The 20758-nt window shown below is 40.2% G+C and overlaps 1 protein-coding gene across 5 annotated transcripts in view; it reads right to left on the bottom strand.

The window, feature by feature from the left end:
• FGGY (FGGY carbohydrate kinase domain containing) overlaps positions 1–20758 on the bottom strand; it is a 119310-nt gene that overhangs the window by 75167 nt on the left and 23385 nt on the right. The gene's annotated exons all lie outside the window — the stretch shown is intronic.

The following is a 20758-nucleotide window of genomic DNA, read 5'->3' on the forward strand; positions in this document are numbered from 1 at the left end:
TGTTTTTTGTCTGAACACTAGGAATCATCTCAAAAGATGAGTATTAAACTGTGATTGAAAAGTCAGTCAACTGAAAGGTATTAAAAATGCTAAAAACCACTGAAAACTGCAGCTCTGTGCAGTCCTGGGAACACCACAGCACCAGCAAGTGCAAGACAGCTCAGATGCATCACAGGGAAACACAGCATCATAACTGTTCTCAAAGAGAAACCCTGCTCAGAGGTGGATTTTCTTTGATGTTTTACAAGACAGCTTATTTGTGACTCATGTTTAGCCAAGGTGAGCTTACACAGACRATCCTCTTCATTAGGATGGTACAATTTGAACGTGTATCTTCAAAGCAAACTCAATTTTACTGAAGCATTTGACTTTTTCTTGCAGTTTTGCATAAGTAAAAGCCAAATAAAATTACTGTCTACAAAAAAAAAAATTTGGAGTAAAAGGGAATCTTCCCTTTCATCCAAGTCAACTATCCAGGGACTGAAATATGAATCAYAGAATGGTTTGGGTTGGAAGGGGCCTTAAAGCTCATGTTCATTCACATCCCASTGGTTGTAAAGGTGTGTTGGTTGCTCCTTGCTAGGAGAGAATTCATTAACATTCCAGACTTTAGGGAAACAAAAAAAAAAATAAATTAACTATTTATATCCCTATAAATACTACAGAGATTATTTCAGAACTAACCTTAAAATAGTTTTGACATTCCCATCCCTTTTTTCTCTTAACAGTTTAAGAATAGATCAAAATCACAATTCAGTGTCTGGTTCAAAAACAGAAAAGCTCAACAGCAATGTAACTACAGCAATGACAATGTTGATATAAGAAATTCCAATTTCCAAGGATTTAAAAGCCAGACACAGAAATCTAATTAGGACMTTTGACAAAAACTGGGTGAATAAATAAATTCTGGGCTGAAAAAAATACTGGGAAAAAATAAACATCTTCCCCAAATCAGYTCAAACCTCTCATTAAAAGGAAAAATAAAGACAGGGTATTTGAAATAAAAAGCATTTCATCACTTTAGGAAAAATTTAGACATAAAGAATGAAACAATAATGCATCAAGTTTTCCCTAATATGGGAAACACCAAATCATAACAAATCATCATCAAAACCAAATATGTCTTTTTCTAATTAGGCTGAAGYTCTGAACYAACACCACACCCTGAAAAATGCTCYAAAGGCCAAGTTTTAAACTGGGACCCATTCTCCCACACAGATCCCTGTGTGGAGCACCACAGCACACACACAGCCCACTGTGGATGGGGACACACCAGCCCTTCCAATCCACAGAATTCCAGCAGATCAGAGCTCTCTGGCAGGATATGGCTGGGCTGAACACACTTCACAGATTTATAAATGCAAARTGTTCAGAGAAGAAGGATAAACAGATGAGTTTTGGTTCAGTTTTTCAGRCAGTATGGAAAACAAACTGGGCAGGATAACTCTTCCCAAATGAAGGGCCTGGCAGATCTCTGCTGGAAGGTTCTGGTATGAAAACCAATTTCAGATCCGAGCTAAAACACTGACACATTATGTTGGCAGGTTTTTATTTTCATGGCCACAGCAAGAAACTCAAAATGCTTGCTTTAAACACAGTCTGAGCATTTACACTTCTGTGGGATTTAATCTCCTTCCACTCTTGCTGCCACTCAAAAAGTAGGTGTTTAATGGAACAATATGGCTTTATACAAATCCTTCAYATCAAGAGAAAGTGTTACATTGCAGAAAGGCTTTATGGTCTGTTAGGTAACAGTTCAAGAGGGAAGGATTTCTTTGGGATGCCCCTGATGGATTAACATCACCACATGTTTTAGAAGCACCTGGAGGGTTTGRACTCAAATCTCTGCCCCTTACCTGATGAGGTGCTCAGTTTGTTTTCCTAGAGAGCTCTATGCACAAGTAGAGAGAGCAGCTCATTCATGGTTTGTCACTGCTGAAGCCAATGGTATAAATGTATATTATATGTATTTATTTCTATTTTTTATATATTAACTTTATGGGAAACCACTCAGAAATTCTGCTCCAGAGTCTCATCAGGAAAAGGAGACAGCTCAACTCCTAACTTGGGAAAACTGTATCTAGAAAGACATTATGGGAAAGAACCACCAGAGGAACCAAATCATTACACCTACAAAAGAAGCATTAACTATGAGAAAATTTCATATTTCATAGCAAGTTTTGTGAGATGAAGGGCAGACATTAAACAGAAACAGTACTGCTATCTGCTGTGGCATATYCCATTTTTCCTCAATATTTGGCAGCATTGCCTCAATTATTAGGCCATAAACACCAGACTTGTGCTRGCTGAAGCTGGATGAACCAGATGGGTTGAAGCAAATGTTCCTTTTGCTTTGCTCCCTGGATCACCTGGGTTCAAAGGTGCAGAGAACAGGCAATCCCAGAGGCAACATTCCTCTCCTGATTGCCTAATCCAACACAGGATTTGAGGAGCCATATTTAGCCAGTCTGAAATACCAAGTGGAGACACTTTTCCTCAAACATACTCMCAGCACAATGAAATGAAAGATTTCCTTTCTCTGTACAGAACAAAAAGTTTTGCTTAGAATATTCGTACTTAAAAAAGCCAACTGTCGTGCATGGAAAATTTTTTATTTTATTTAAACCAGATTTTCAACAGGAAAACGTTTATGTTTAGAGTTTCTTACAAGTTTCTTACTGAGGACTGTGCTGAAATCCTGAATGACCAGAATCTCAGCAGTCTTAAAAATACAAAAAGTSTGTGAACACACACTTGCAAATTCTCAAAATGCTGTCTGGAAGCAACTAACCTGCAAAAGGATCTGGGGCAACTGGATTTGTTATCACTCAGGTGATCAAAGTTTGTTTCCATGTGGCTCCTCCCACATTGTCTGTCCTTTCTGGGTATTTTCTCTCACTCTATTGTTCTTCTTGGAGAGAAGGAAATCAGATACATTCATTAAAAATGGAATAACTGTATGCTCTAAGTTATCTGCATGAAAATGTAGCTAAAAGATAAAGGTCACAATAAACTTTTCCACAACTACTAAAGAGTCACCAGAGCTTCCCACTTTGGTCCATTCTTTGTTGACATCTCTCCCAGACTCCAAAAGGGATAAAGCAAACGTGGACATGATTCCCAGCCCTGCAGAGATTCTGCCCTGCCTGGGAGAACACCTCCTATGAAAATATTCCTGGGGGTTACTCCTTTTCTGCGGTTGTCTTGTGGAAGCCATCCCAATTTTGGCTATAGGTTAATAGGTAAGTCCTATCAACTACAAGTTACCAAAATAAACAGGTTTTTTTTTCTGAAAAGTGACCCCATAAGGCATTTCTACATGACCTTCCATTCCAGAGGGTTGGTACAAGATCAATTAGCCTGGAGAATGAGTCAGGCACCAGCTTGAAAGGCAGAGAACCCCTGACTGGGGCATCCTGAGGTGACTGGAAGCTTTGTTCTCAATTCCAAAAAAAAAAAAGGATCTGCTTCATTCATCCCAAGTGCTCAGAAATGAACCTGAACTCRTAAACTTAATTAATTTTGTAGGCATCATTAACAGTGCAGCAGTTCAATCACTGGATCACTGAACTAAACCCAGCTGCACCTGCTGAGGGCTGTACCAAAGCTGAGTCCTACAGAAACACAGGCACAAATAGATCCCAAAAGAAATAGGGTGCAGTAGGATAAAGTAACTCTCGGTGGTCTGTTGGGCAGATTTATTTAAAGCTACAAAGAATCAAGAGCTTTATGATGTTATGAATGAAAGAAGGAGACCTGAAACAATGGAGTGCAACTCCCACAACATCAAACGCTTTTTCTTTTGTTCTGCAAACTTTAAATTTAAAACAGATTTTGAATTCAAATTGTAAACCAGGGCGTAGATTCTGCTCAAGTGAATGTCTCCACATATTGACATCTGGGCCAGGCTGCCAATGGCCTCCCAAATTATGCACCCCACAGTCTCAAGGCTTTTCACAAAAGCGAGCAATTTACAGCTCTAACACAGTCACAGATCCGACTGTGGTTTGTGCAAAAATGTTCCAGACAAAAAAATTTAATACCCAGCACACAAAGTYCCAGCATCCAAGAACAGAACTGAGCACTGGTGCTGCAAGAGCCTGAAATGCAGTGGAGGTTATCACAGAGCAGTAGGAAACATGTAATTATTCCCTGCTCTGTTCTGGTAATGCCATATCTATTAATCCAYGGCCTTTGAAACAGGACCAGACTGCTGGACCCACATCCACCACTGGCATTTAGGAAAAATGTCTCTGCCTGCTTGGTGTGTTTGTCTGCTCGGGGGAAATAGAGAAAATTTGTCCCAAGGGAATTTTTCTCAAGAAAGAGGAGAAAAAACATGACACTTGGTCATCCAGCCTTGAAATGTGTGAGGTGTGAGAGTCTGCCCCTGTTGAGCATTTGCTGAAAGGAATTGGGGCAGTGGGTTGAGCTGTCCCTGCTGTCCCTCAGTCCCTCTCTGGGGCAGGTTGGTTGGAAAGCTCAGGGCAGTGACTCTGGGGTGTCCTGGTTCACAGAGGCCACCTCCACTCCCCTCCTTTCACCTCTTCAACAGCTCTTTCATTGCAGCTACACACAGCAGAACCTATCAGGGGCTGCTGCAGCCACCCAGCCACAAAAATCCCAAGTTTCCAACATTAACAACACATTATTTTTTATGATTATTGCCTTTGASCCAAAGCCTATGAAATTCCTGCCTGCCCAAAGCCATTGTCTTAGCGAGCTKTGCAATTTGACTCTTGCCTGAAAAGGGTTTTCTTCTTCCAACAAAACACTAAACAGGCCAAACAATGAAGACAGGTGGGGAAGCCTGTTTGGGACAAGGAGCAGACACATTCCAGTTGCACTCATGGGCCTCAACTTTCAGTCTTTTCATGTCTGAGGACTTAAACTTATTCACTAAAGGTAGCAAGGAAATTACTGTGATCAGCGTTAGCAATTCAAGCAGCTTCAGTTTTCCTATGCTCTGGATTGCTCTTCTATTTATCATAAATAATTAAAAGTGGTCTGGCTGCCATTTAGATTTTTTGAAGGAAGTTAAATATCACAGCAAAAGCAAAGCTTTCTCCTTTGAAATCTTCACTAAAGCTGCAGAGGAAAAAAAAATAGTACAAATAAGAATGATCCGATATCATGGTGAAAGGCCAATATTTGTTCACACTAAGGCTAGTGGCAATTTTGTCATATTTCACAAGTGAAATAGGATTAAATTCCACATCTCAAACTTTAAAAGTTAATGTTCAAAAAATTACTCAGACTTTTTTCTTTTTCCTCACCATGAGGAAAACTGAGTGCCAGAAAACAGCTCTTCGGTTTCAAATAAAAAGAATTTAGTAGCAAAGATTTCTCTTTTCAGTAAATGTGCAAGTTTGGTAGAAGACACCAAGCCACCAGGTCTCTAAATGTTGGTGAACAGCTCATGATCCACAAGCTGCATACTTGAAGCTAATGCAGATACTGGCTACATAAAATCTTTCCAAACCCTTTCAAGCCTTTTTTTTTTGTTGTTGTTGTTGCTGCTGCAAAAAATATATTAAAATACTACATATGGTGTGAAGATTCACAGGTTTTCTTTCAAAACTGTGGTTAAAACATGGGTTCAAAGTTTCCCCCCATTTTTTCCTGAACACTGCTGACTCAGGGAACTTGCAGGGTCCTATCAGACTCCTTCCCAACCAACAACATTAAATTTGGGGTTAAAAAATCTGTCAACTTGTATTCAGCAGCTCTATTGGCCTCACATCTGGAAAGCCAGAATTCTCACTGGACTGGTGGCACAGCTTTTATTTAAAAATATAAACCAGGTCTCCCTTTCCCAGCCATAAATCCCCCTGCCAAAGCAGAGCCCATGAAAGAGCAATGCTCTCTTTTAGGTGAGAGAGAGGTCCTTAGGGAATGGCAGCTACATCAGAGCCCTTGGGGGACTGGGATCCATCMAAACTCTCACCAACAGGCGTGGGCATTCCATCAGCACTTCCAAACTTATCCAGACAGAGCTTTTAGGTTTTCTGTTGGGATACAGGGTGGAGGAGCWGTGATTCTCCTGAGCTCACACCATCCTGTGTGCTTGTGGAAGTCACCCAGCCCACAGCAACAAGCAGTGAGCAGCAAACAAATCAGAAAGTTAAAATTACTTTTGTAAAGGAGGAAAAGCATTAATTAACTCAAATCTCGCTCTAATATTTGGTGTTCATGCTGTAACACTTCGAGGTTTTTGGCTGACTTTTTAAATCAAGGATTTTCCAGGCAAATCTGTTGCTTACTTGAAGGGACATATTTTCTTGTATGAAAAACACAATTCACATTTGCAATTTTCTACACCCACATGTATAATTAATCTCCTCTGAATACAGCCACTCCCTGACGAAATTCCATGTTATATTTAACCTCTGGGTGCCACTTTGAAAGGAAAAAAAGAAGAACAATAGGATCATTTTCAAAGCCTACATAGCAGCACAAGGTTTCAAAGCAATGMAGTGCTTTAAACTCTGGCATCAACCTTCTGACCACCCAACCAGAATGAAGAGTGACCTCCAATTACCACCACAATAAGCACAGAAGTCGCTTGAGAAATGCAGAGTGTAGATGTTTCCTGTATTTCAGAGGAGGTATGAGACTGAGGTTACATTACATAAAAAAATAAAATTAGATAAAACTAAAATTAGATAAAACTCAAACTTAGTGAGACATTGTTGGGAAAATCCCTTCTGTGACATTTACAGGATCAATCCACTTAAAGAAAACATTGTGTTGGATGAGGCACTTTAAAATTTAAATTTTGCACATCTTGTTAGAGATGTGGAAGTGCATATTTGATACACAGGTATTGTAAGAAAACTGACTTGTTTTACTTTACTTTTACATACAAACTTTTACGTGTTTGTATGTGTGTTCACATGCAGATATTTACTTTGGATTGGGAGAATGTGCCTGTTTGTGTTTGCTGTAATCTATTAAAACCTGTCCTTTGAAAATACAAATAAATGCATCAAACACTGCAAATGTCAAAAAAGTCATCCAACAGAAGGTGAATCACACTGACCACAATAAGATGATGCTTCTTCTACTATTTGTAAAAGAGTCCAATTCTTTTTAAAAGAGAAACACACTATCAAAAGACTGGAAGACTTAGGAGTCTTGAATTGAGTATTTCCTAGAAGTTGTGTCACCAAACCTGGAGGGAACCACCCAAGTGCAACATATCGAGTCAGATTAATCCYTTGTGTGCATCCAATAATTTCAGTGCATTCACTTAGTTAAACACGTTGAGCTGGACCAGAAAATACAAAATAAGACCATTTTATCCACCCACATAYGCCTCACCACGTCATGAGGCAAGGGGAAGCCAACAGTCAGCAGATTGCTGAGTTTTTTATTAATTTCATTCTGTATTATGTTACAGACACCCAAGCAAGATTCAAGCCCATTGTCTTCRGCATTGTTGAAAAACTCATAATGAGACACAGTCCTAGACAAAAAAAAATGTATTGTCTAGACAAATCAGACATAGCATGTGGGGCTGGAAACCTTAATCCATTCCCTTCAAAGATGGCAAACAGAGGCAAAGAAAATTGAGGGATTTGGCCAAGGGTCAAGAAGCAAAGCTCATTCAGACCCCTGAAGTGAATCCTGAACTGCAGAGGCTCAGGCTAGAGACTGAAACCCAGGCAGAAAATCACTGTTCAGACACTGATGCTGAACGTGTTAAAAAATCTTTCTATGGACAACTATAGTTTAAATCTTTAAATAGGAGAGAAACAATAAGCGTGCACATATATAAAAGTGATTCACTGATTTAAGTAACCACTGTATTAAATTTTAAAAGCTTAATAAGCAGAGGAGGTGTTATAAAAAAAAAAAAAATCACATCCAGAAATGGCAAGGGAAATGAAAAGCAAAGCTGCAAACAGAGCCCACATCTCCAGCCACTGCAGTCCAGCAGCCTTGGGACATTCCTCCTGCCTTCTGCAACATCAGCAATGTTTCAGTTSAATTTAATCACAAAAATATATTCTTTCAAGCTCAGTACTTCAAGCAAACCACTCTGCAATAGGAAGTCAAATATTTATTTCAATTAAGAGCTTGTATTTAGAAAACACATATTCTCCTGTTACCTTCTGGCAGTTACAAATATTAAATTGGAATTAAAACTGGAAGTATTTGTACACAGAGCCAGTGAACAGTTTCTTATGAAGTCTGAGCCTGAGCAAATCTACTGCAGCTCAAGGCTTCACCAAACACTCAAGGAAGTTGGTGAAGAGATTAAGCAAAGGCTACTGAGAAAAATCACTGAGAAAAAGGATGTTGGGTCTCAGCTGCTCCCTCCCCACCATGTGGATTTGGACAGAGTGAGATTATTCCCTTCAGCAACATCTGCTTCTCCCAGTACAACAATGGCAGCACATCCACATGTGCATCACCCAACACATCTGCCAGCAGCAGGCACTGCCCCAGCCACAGACACACACCACTGCATCATTTCAGACATCCCTAATCCCCAGGGAATGACAGGGACAGGCTCCAGCCAGACTGCAGTTACTGCTCCATGACCCTGATCATTCCTCTGGGTGCAAGGCAGGCACAGGACATCACATCCAACATCCACCTTCAGGGAGCACAAGGACATGGGGAGTCTTTGACTCCTCCAGCAGTTTGGGGGGTGTGACAAACACTGAGAGCACTGCCAGGACAGCACCATGTGCACACTGACACTCCAGACACCAATCAAGAACACAAATCTCTGCAGGATCAGGGCTACACCTCATTATGTGGTTTCTGCTGTCTTCATATAATTGAGTAGRACTAGAGTGGTGTGAAAAAACCCCACCCTTACAGCCCTACCAGTGGTGTTTCGAGACAGAGAACTGTTAGTCCAGAAATCTCTTCACGTTTGCTATAAAGACACATTTTACTAATTCATGAGTAAATGGATATATTCCTAACTTCATASTGGGGGTAGTCTAATACTAACACAGTGCCTGAACACACGTGTGAGTATAAAGTCCTGCAGAGCTGTCAGTGGGGTTAATGGGAGTTTTTACCAGCTTAGTCAGACTGTGCTGAACTGCAACCTCGGCTGTCAGGCACTTGTGGCCAGACAAAGCCTAAGTGAAACCAGAACAGAAGCAGGGAAATTGCCAAGAGTACTGCAGTAAAAGAAAGTCTTAATAACTGCATTTTGATGGAGGCTGATTTCACATGATAAACTCAAATATTGGGCCCTCCTTTWYTCAGGGAAACCACTGTCAACTCTTACTCAAGCCTGGATGACAGCTGGCACAGGCACCCGAATCAAAGATGCACATTCGAGATTCCTATTCAGGCAATGAGCTGTACCTCCACCACAAAAATCAGTGCAGTCAGTGTAAACTCTTAAAAKCATAAAGTCATTCCTAAGTTCTCAATATATTTGGTTAAAGGTTAGTCATCGGTATCAATTTTTGAAAATGTGCTTTGTTAGATTTTAAGGTAAGTGATTCAAATCAAAGGAAATGCAAGATGGCTCATTTCACCTACATCATACATGTACTGTATGTTTGTGCTTTAATATTTGAAATGACAACAGCAATGCATCTATTTCTAGAGTATATTTAATTAATAATAACAATGGCTTGCATTTAGAGCCCTTTGTAATCATACTTATGTAAAAAAGAAGGTAAATTTTTGAGCAAATCTAAAAAAGCAGAGGCATCAACAGTATTGTTTGGACAGCTGTGGGATTTCATAAAAAAATAAAAACCCACCGAGGAGTTCTGAAACAGGTAAGGTAACGGAATTGAGTAAAAGAACACATAAATTTCCACAACGTAAGAATGAAAAAACATTTCACCTTATTTACAACAGCAGGGAGAGGAATGGAGATGAGTGCAGAAAATAAGGAATGCTACARAGTAGATAAATCAGGTGTCATTACTCCTCAGAATTCAGCAATAAAGACATTCAAAGAAAACCATTCAGCAGTTGAAAAAGGGTATTGTTGGAACCAAGGGAAAATAAAATAAAAACAAAAGGGAGGCTACACTACATGGATATCCAGACTGCTTCCAGTCACGATAATAGAAATAACATGAGGGAACATAAATGCCCATTAACTGAGCATGATTTAAAAGCACTGTCCCCACAAGGGTCCTAACGTGTTGTCAGTTCCAGGATCCCTCTCTCATTTCCTCTGAAAGCATCACTGCTGCCCTGCCAAAGAGAAGGGACTGGACAGAATAAACTCCACTTTGACGTGTTTTAAGAACCAAACAGATCAACCTGGGGGTTCTTGGGAGAGTGGATAGAAGAAAGATGTTGCTCCTCTAATTTCAGATGCTTTAGCCTGTTACACAAAAAAAGTGAACATGATTGGTTTTCACATTCATTTAAATCTTAAATTCACCTGGGAATGCACATCCCCAGCACTCTCAGAGACAGGGCTCAGCCTCTCAGGTACTGCCTGAGCTTGTCTCACACCCAGCACTGGGAAAGGTGAGGCTGAACCAGCAGGGTGGAGTTTACCACTGCTCTAAACTCTAATGAACCCTTTCATGCAGCCCTAACAACACTAAAATATTTGTCTTTCCCTTTCTTGGAATTTGAATTACACTGCAATACTTGCAGAAAATACACTCACAAATGATGCAAGAACAGAGAAGAATGGACTAAAAGTCAATTCAAAATCACTGTATTAGAGGCCTAAAAAAAAAGCTTTATTCCCTCTTTAATGGTTTATATGTTTCTATGAAAAAAAAAACAACCAAAAATAATTACCACATTTGTATGTTTTACCAAATTAAATGATGGAATTGAAAAGATCACAGTTCATACAGAACCTGTACAGTTTTATTTGAGAGAAATTACGAACAAAATTTCTAAAGGCAATTTTGTAACTACTACTTATCCATGAGCTTGGTCCTAAAGAGACGTGGGTGTGAGTAACTTGACCTGAACAAAAAGCATCTCTGACGTCAGCTGGGGCATTTCTGTAAATCACGTGTTTGCAGAGGCAACTGCAGGATTGTGCTTGACTTATCCCACATGGATTTTCCTTGGACCTGCCCAGTTAGGTCAGCAATATCAGGCTGCACATTCTGCCATTTTCATTGCTGTAAAGTGGTTTGACCCTCACAAAGAAAAGCAAAGAGAAAATCAACTCCCTTCAAGAGCTCTAGAGGTGGAAGGCCAATTTTCACTGATGCAAGACCCAGAGAGAAATCCCAAAGTCAGAATTTAACTGAGTTCTCCTGTCCTGACTTGCCATGGATGGTTTGGGAATGATGAGGAGGGACAGCACAAGACTTGCTGTGCTGCAGGAATCAGAGATCAGCAACTCTGGACTGCCATAGGGAAAACCATAAATAAATAAATAAGCAAATCTGCATACAGATCAATAACAAGTGCCACCTAAAAGACAGCAGTTACTTAAGGAGAATTTTCTGGATACTAAATCCATAGCATTTGAACTGCCTGAAGATGCTTTTGGCAGATGACAAATGCTGCCAGCAAGACAGCAGAGGAAAACTTCTCTGGCTGGACTGACCTCGATTTTTCCAAATACACAATTCCTAATAATCAGTGGCAATTAATCAATAGCCTGCTCCGGGTTTTCAAATTGTTTTCAAACCAAACAGTTTTCAAACACCATTTTCAAATTGTTTTCTGTGTCATACTGAAAGGACAGATTAAATTTTCTGGGCCATAGGTGGCCAAAAAGTTCAGAGAACAAAAGTGAGCAGTATAAGAAGAACAGCTCCCCAAACATTCCTACAACCAACAGCCTGTTCATACCAACATGCTTGGACAGCAAATAAAGGACCCAGACCAGCAGAGCACTTAAGCACAGGCTTTAACTTTAAGCACGTGCCTAAGTGCTTTGCTGGAAAAGGGCCCAAAGAAAAGAATGAGCACAGTTAACTGAAAAGCCCTTCAGAACTGGCCTGACTGCTTTGTTTGTCCATTCTAGTTGCTAGTAAACACAGTTTGGATTTAACCCATCTCACCAGGACAGTCACCTGGTACAACCAATCTCTGCACGCAGTGAAGTTCCCAGAACTCAAAACGCACTGCAAGACACATTTGAGATTTAGGCTACTCATAAGRCACAAGGAGAAGCAGCATCTCCATGTCTCTCTTGCAGCAAAACCCACATGAGGGACCAAAGCATTAAATTCTCTTTTAACACACAAGCCTGGCTTGTCCTGACTCTTCCACCAGCTTCACAGAACTTATTTGGAGACTTCATAAAGAAGGCAAAAAACTCTGCCACAGGAGCAATGGCTCTCCTTCCTGTCTCCCACTTGGAAAGGAAATCCAAACTTGAGAAGATAATTTTTGACTTTGGGCCTTGGGAAAGTGGCAGTCTTTTTTACTACCTGCACCTTGGTCCATTAATAACATTTTTATATGTATCAAATTTACCCCTAAACCAAAATGGAAACAAAGTTCCCTAGAATATCTTAAGCAATGTGCTTAAGTTAAAAAAAGAACCGGAGTCCAAAAATGGAAAGATGAATAGGGAGGTAGGTGAGGTAGGTTTGAATGAAACAATAATAAAAAACCCTAAGAACACATCATATATTCATAGTTCTTGAATCATTAAGGCTCTGCATGACAGCTCTCACAAGMCCCAGTATGGCAAATTCACTGACTTTTAAGCAGGAGTGAAAGTGGTTAAGCCCTAGGACAAATAATTTGAAAATCTCAGCACAAGTCTGATCTCAGAGAGTTTAAARGAATGCAGACTGCCCAAAAACACAGCAGCTGTTTGTTTTTTCTGCCACCTTTCCAAGGTTCATGTCTGGAGTGAGGATAAACAGTTCTGAAAAAAAGTTATGTGGAGTTCAGACTTTAGGAAAATAAAACATCAGACTAGTATTTCTTGCAAAAAGAATAAAAAAATCCCCAAGCTTTAAATTATTCAGTCCTGAAAGTTTTCAGGTAGAGCTCTCAGGAGGAGAGGTAGATGGCTTGAGGCTTCAATATATTAAAATGCATTCTCTAAACCAGTCTGCATTTTCAAAACCTCGGCCTGATGTGGTTTTCTTGAGCAATATTCCTCCAAGCAGAGTTTCACATTTAATGAGGTAAAACTGTATTCCCTACTTTATGCACACGCACACCAATAGAGGCCCTTTCAGATAAACCAACAAGCAAATGAGATAGTGGATGAAGCCTTAATCAGCCTGAAGTGATTTCCAACCACAGTCACAAGGTTAATTTGTGCCAGTTTGGGCATCATTTTTTATATTCTACCTCCTCCTTTCTGTTTGTGCCAAAGCAAATGAGCACCTACTTTAATTAATAYGTCCCTTGATAGGCTGGGCAAACAAAAATCTCTTAACATTTTAGCAGGTCTAAGTTTCCTTTGATCCAGATTTAAAGAGACAACCTGAAAAAGAGAGAGGTATCAGGAAATTTGTTTGGATTTCCAGCTTAGCAGTGGAGCTAACTGGTGTGAATAAGGATTGTCTGTGTGGTTCCAGGCAGGTCAGAAAGAGCAGGAAATARCAGGCACCATGTTGAGATTCAACATCTGTTTATGAACTGTCCTTACACACAAAATGAAGAGCTGCTACAGGACAAAATATACAAACCCAGAAATTCTTAAACAAACTGGAATCCCTCTGGAGAGTCCCCCTGTCAGATTTACACCGGTGCTATTGAGGCGAGGAATGGTGAGCACTGAGGAACTTCAACTTGTCTTTCTGATACACATTCAAATTTTATATCTATATTTATATATGTATCTGTCTCATGGGCAGCATGCCCATGGCAAGATGGCACATGGAAGATGCCATTTGTGAAGGAGACTAAATCCAGACTGCACATGTGCCCACAGAGCTTGGGGGTGGAACAGAGGGCAAGAATGGCATGGGATGGGATGGATATGAAGAACAGCTGCCAACAGTGTATCATGCTGTTACACATTCCCTGTTTTCCCCTCTTTATAGGGAGATGAAAGCACTCTGAGTATTAAYCTCATGTACAGATGCTGTGTACAGGGAATTCAGGACAACACCACACCTACTTTCTCCATGAAGGCAGGAAGAGCAYTCAATTTCTGTCCTGAAAGTAAAATTACATCATGGTATTTATATTTCTCCAAAGAGTCTGTTTGAGGTATTTTATATACAATCACAAACCAGCCTCAGAAACTCCCAAACAGTTTCATGGAGACAAGCTCAGAAGATGGAAACCACAGAAAATAGCTTTCTTTGTATTTTGTGGCATGTTCTCCCCCTCTTATCAGTTTTAATTAAATATGAAAACACCTTAYTGTGTAACTCCAGCTTCATTCCTCAGAAGAACAGGCTCACCTTGGAAAATGAGGTTTGGAAAGAGAGAAGAGKATCTAAATAGTTCCAAAACTGTTTCAAACTTAAGTGAATGAAAGTTGGAGTTATTTCCTTCATCATAGCACCATGTACTATGCATGAATAAATGCAAGTAGGATTTGGGGGTGGGGAGACTTTTGGATATAGCATCTCTCTGCACATCTTCAAATTCTTCCCTGTCACCTACAGCATGAAGRACTTTCTTTCACTTTCCTTGTGCATGGGATGCAATTGCTGGGTYACCTTCCATGAATTCTCTTCTACTCCAACACTGACATTTGGATCCTGGGAGTGACCCCAGGACAGCYCCAGCCTGCCAGGGAACACAGGGACAGCATCTCTGAGGAATGCCTGTAGTTTCCAATCCCCACAAAGTGGAGTCCCAAGATACATCCACACTGCAGAACACCAGCAAGCTCAGAAYTCAGGCTGACAAATCTGAGACAAAACACTTGAAATAAAATAAAGTGCACAAACATGGCTTTTAACTGAGATTAGCAGCTCCAGGGGCAGTTTAAAGCTGAGTGTCAGCAAGCTGAACCAAATAGTCTATAATCCACATATCATCTGAAGTTACGTAATAATAAAATATAAAATGTAGAACTTCCCCTTCACTTTGAAATCAAAGCCATGGTTTGAAAATTGAAATCCCAACTCTCCTATCCACAGGAGAATTAAGTTTCCTATGCATGCAGTGTCCAGCAACCAAGAAGCAGAACTTCACTCATCCCTGCTGGACTGCACTGCAAGCATTATTGCTTCATCTGTTTCTCTGAAGTCAGACAATCAGAATCCTACCATCGACATTTAATTAAAGAAGGTAGTAAGAAAATAAACAACCTTTGTTGGAATGTCTTTGATTCCATAAGTACATATACATTTCATCCACTGAAGACTGAATTACAACCTTTCATCTAATGAACAGCTTAATGGAATGGCACTGGAATAAAGAACRGGGGAAGGCAAAAACAAACCCTTGGTGATTTCATATAACACATTATATATTTATATAATATYGGGCTGGCTATCTGGCAGCATCAATTTGCAAGCTGCAGTAAAAGTGTTCATCACCTCAATGCAAGCAAAAGGCACAGCCAGGCACTTACACCAAATCAATAACCAGATCCTACTGAGAGTTAAAGCAGCAGATGGTCTATCACAATGAAGAAATGACAGAACGCATACATAGAAGTGTCTGCTTTCTTCAGACACATTCTTGAAAGCACTGTATCATTGATCTAAGATTATTTTTATAGGCAGATGACAGGTCAAGCATAAAAGTGCTCTGTTTTAAAGGTTACGGAGTTGGCAAGCTTGGTATCACTGCCATGGACAAAGACTCATTTTCTTTTGAAGTCTTCCTTGTCAGGTTATTTACATTTCACAGTTAAAAGGCTCCTCTCTGGAGAACATGAATTCTAAAACAAATAAGRGAAAAAGTCCTAGGCAAGCTAATGCTACTTTAAAGAGATAATGTAAATCAACCCTGACACCATCAGTGTCATCCTAAAGCACGCTGAGAATTTCCAGTGAAAGTTCCTAACATTAAGCAGATTGAGAGAGGCAGCCAAAACAAATAAAGCAAACCTGTAGGTAAACTGCCCTCCAGGCCAAGACTGTTGTTACAGCCATGTATTACAGTGAGAGGGAGAGGAGGAACACTCCAGTGGYGAAAAGCATTTGTTTGGGAAGTCTGGAGGAAGAATTGGTCCAGAATAAATAATTTATAGTGTGATCTGTGAAAATGCCTGTGCAATATGACACCTAATTCTCACTGCACRTTAGACAGAAAGCTGGATGCCCAGCTAAACACTTCAAGAATGTTACCCTTCAAATTATACGGCTCTTTTCCCAGCTATAAAATAACAATGCCACTTTCTTGCTTAAGAGCATTTTTAAGGGCTGAATTTATCAAGGGTTTTTCATCTGTAAGGTATTACAGAGGAATAAAAGTTTGGAGGGGTTTTTTGCTTTTTTTTTTTAAACAGAAGAAAAGACAAAAGAGCTCCTTATGGGATAATAAATTTCTGGGAGTTTTAATAYTTCGAAGCACTGTATGTACACATACAATGCACACACTTCAATGCTACACAGCTTTGTTTCCCTTCCCTGAATGAGACCGCTCCTGGAATGTTATTGTTTTCAGGGGGGTGGTTTTTAAGAATTTACTGTGAATACCTGCATTATGTGCATGCACAGTAAAACACTGCTGGGGCTGTAAATGACCCAGGAGTTCATAAACKTGGCTATTTTCTTATCTGGTTCAAATTTATGCATGGAAGCAATTGTTACACAGCACTGGCTGAACAGAGACCCAATCTCACAAGGGACAAGGGGGCTTTCCATGGGGTTGCACATAAGGAAGAGTTCAAAGGAGATGAAATGTCATAATGACAGATTGTTTAATATATCCCTTGTACCATGAGGGTCTGATCCCTGATGGTGTTCACTGGAGGTAATGCAAAAGAAGGACCCTGAAAACCCAGTCTGTATCTGGAGAGAACTGAGCTGACTGGGAAGAAAAAAAAAATAGGATTAAGAGAACTGAAAGACAACAAACTCATCTGTGGTTTCTGTTCATTTTTCCTCAGAATTTAAGACTGTAACACCACAACCTCCTTCAACACTCCCCCCCAGTCCCAGTGAAGAACAGTTACACAGCCCCACTATTAGTGAGGATGTCAGCGAGAGGAATCTCAGACTCCCAGCCATCTCTTTGTGAATTTTATTAAGGGGAGATTGCCATCTCAACCTCACAGAAGTTAATAATTACACTGTTCATATATCTACATTGCTTCTGCACAGGGCCAACAATGAAATGGTTGTTTAAACACAGCTTCTTTGCTTCGATGGAAAACTGTGTGTGCACCACTCATCAGCTCAAGTAAATGCTAATGACTATTATGGAAAAATAAAAGACATTTTCTGATACACATAGTACAGTTATTTAAGAATCTTCTAAGGACGTTGGATGTTGCATTTTGAGACTGAAGAAATGAGAACTTAACAACAATGAATATATGAACTTTGATTTTTTTTTTTTTGTTTGTTTGTTTACTACTATATTTTTTATGTGCTGGAGAAGGTTTTAACCATCACACACACACACACACTCTCAAACTACCACACTAGGCAAGATCAGAGCTTAACAGCCAACAGAACACACATTCAATCCCTGAGATCATTTTCCTGAAATAGAAAACTACATATGTTTCTCAAATTTCACATCAAGCCACTGCACAGCCCGAGCTGCAGGGGAGAAAAGAGCCAAGGCTGCCTTTGGGCTCGGGGGAGGAAGGACCTGAAACCAAGATGAATCCTTCCATATCACCACATTTCTCGTCCACAATCTCAACTTAACAAACACCCCCGTTTCACAGCATTTCTAGCCGGGCTTGCTTATCAAGCAGCCTTTGCTTTGTCAAATTAAGACACATTGCCTTGGATTAGTGAGACTCCCTGAGTTCACGATGACTTCATGGTTGGCTCAGTTCAGTGTCTCCGTGGCAAACTGCCAGGAATACATCCACTGCCCCCAATCCTTTCTATACTGACCTAGCTGGCTTTTTTTTTTTGCTTTTTTTTTTTTTTAGCAGCAAACGAACACAATAGAAAACGAARGGCTAGATACTGTCACAGCTAATTAACAATCCTAACAACTTTAAGAAATAAAGTAGTAAATATTTGATGATCTGAATGCAAGCCTCTGCAGCGCAGCCTCTCAATGTATGTTCAAAGCTGTTAAAAAGGGGACAGTGCAGTTTTTCTTCACTGGGCAGATCCAGTGAGACACTCTGAAGGGCTCCTGTTCTTGTGGAAAACACATTAAGCTTCTTTTGCTAATATTTTGTAAAGGGCACTTGTACAATAACAATAGCTAAAGCTTCCTGTTTGCCTGTGTGCTTCCTGGCTAACATTAACGAGACCTGCTGACAATTTGCTTCTTTAGCACACAGAACTCTTTCAGATTACTCCTTAGACTCAAGGACATATCATTTTTAAATTAAAAAAAAAAATCTAACTGAAATAGCCCACATTGCACCTGCCCTTCACAGTCCTGATAACTTTTCCAGCTACATATTTCCTATTTTCTGGATCAGTGTGTGTCACCAGTCTCCAAAGAACATGTTTTGAATTTACTAAAAGCCTGATAGCAGTAGAATTCTCTCATTTGGCAAACATACCATCACAGGGACACTTGCTTTTGGCTCCATGACAAGAAATTCATGGTACTTTGTCCAATCCACAAAAACACCATCCCTCCCCTCCCAACAAGCCTTTCAAGATAATTCTCCCTTCTCCAGAGACTTCTCTAAACAAGTCTGCAAGTCTGAAGTCTTGGTTTTCATTTCATAAACAGGACACAACACCCGAGTGCAATTCAGGATACTGTCACTGTCCCATGGGCTCAGCTCTAATCACAACAGCTTTCTGAAATATTCCCCAGGCCCCTTCTTTCCAGAGAGAGGCCTGACTTTTAAACTGGGCATCTTTTGAAGAAGGCACAAAATATCAACAAGAACCCAAAYGCCAGATCCCAGCCAAAGGGGACCCATTAGTCATGGCAGGGTTAGGAAGGAAGGGAAGGGCAGCTGGCCCCAAAAAGTGGGTGTCTGTGCTGCTCCAGTTACCACATCTCTGAAAGGATTGCCCAACCCTTGAAAAAAGACACAGACATCCTTCAGATAATCCTCYAACTTGCACCAGTTTGTTTTTTCAACAGTGCTTCTAAACATAAGCTCCTCTTCCAAACTCTCTCTYTCCCTTCTCAAAGTTTCCAGCCTAYCTGGGTAAAATATTTGGTGAGGGCTCCACTGACACAGACATGAGAGACCTCACAGTGGTAAAAGTGTGTTTTTTAAAAGCAACCTCCTAAGAGTGTGTGGATGTATCAGTTTAACAGATGAAGAACAAACACAGGGATGAACAAATATCAAATTCTCAAACACATCCAGCTGCCTGAACACCCCAAAGACACAGATTTAATTCACTTCCCCAAATCACACAGGGAAGAGACCTGAATCCAGATTCTTGGATTCTAAAGCACCTCCCTGGCTTTATTGTTTTATTACAAGCCTCCCTCACTACATTCAACAAGGGACCCGACTCTACTCCTGCTCATCCCAGTGGACTCTGCATTGACTCTGATAATGTCCAGGGAGCTCTCTGGGAGTCAGGAAGTGCAACAGAGCCATCTCAAGCCCCAATTATCAGCACTTCAAAACAGGTTACAAATAAACTTTAAGGACTCAATCACTGCTTAACATAAAGAGTCAGCTGCTTAAACGTGCACAAGCCAAGGAACTCATAAATGAAAGAAAACAATTTGTCAACTATCTTCCCGTTGAAAATATACTGTAAACTAAAAAGAGATCACCCTGTCTTACAGAGATACAGACAAGTATTAGTCATGTGGTTCCCAGAAATGCTTTTTATCAACTACAAACATTTGCTTTTCACTCTGCAGTCTGTCACTACCATAAACAGTATGAATTTCTTCCTTATAAAACTSAGAAACTCATGATTCTGAGATCTGTTGGAAGGAGATCATTTAGAAAAGTTCCCTCAAAAGTATATGAAACATCTGTTCCATCCTTTCCCATGTCATGATAGCAAGCAGCTGAAGACTGACGGGACAATTGTTTTCACAAGAAAATTATTCTGGTCTAATTCATAGATGAGATGAAGTGTCTACTAAATAGCACATTACTTTCCCCAGATATTAACACATCTAGAGCATAATAATAKAAAAAGAAAATTGTTATAACTTTCTTTGGTAGTTTTGGGAGGTGGCTTGTAGCACAATGTTGGACACCCTCTATCTCAGTAATGTCAGCCTGGCATTATTCCCCATGTTTCCAAATCCTCCTTCACAGGTCTAATCTCTCTTTTGCTAGAATTCATCTTGAATTCCAGTACAGACTAGCTCATTTTGCAGTGAGTTGCCTATGACTGGAAGCAGCCCTGAAGCAGATTCTGGGTCTAAATACACAYGACCTTTGAGAAATTTGTGTGTGGATTCCATTGAGTTTAACAGCTCAGCCCTATTCTTATCTGCACCGTAATCCTTCACGAGACTTCAGAAACACACTTAGATTGCAGATGTGCATCTCTAGTAAGAATTCTCCATCCATAATACAGTAGCCTTCACTAAAGCAGAGAGGAGTTTAGATTTTATGAAGATAGCTGTACCCAAAGCACCATATAAAGGAAAGGTTACCAGAGGTTCCAGATGGTGGGAGGGAGGGCAGTGAGTCACACTCACCACGAGCAGAAGTGCTGAGCCTCTGAAAAGCTCTGCTAAGTGTCTGTGACAGAGCAGCTCTTCCTCTCCACCACAGCATTTCTGAGACAAGACAACTGAGTATTCAAGGGGCAAAACCCACACACTCATTGCTGCAGCCTTGGGGGGCAAAGCTGAGAAGTTCAAGGTTTAATTTTTT

This window comes from Malurus melanocephalus, unplaced genomic scaffold (assembly GCF_030028575.1).
Source record: "Malurus melanocephalus ecotype Western Australia unplaced genomic scaffold, MMel_1.1 scaffold_125, whole genome shotgun sequence".
Classification (NCBI taxonomy): domain Eukaryota; kingdom Metazoa; phylum Chordata; class Aves; order Passeriformes; family Maluridae; genus Malurus; species Malurus melanocephalus.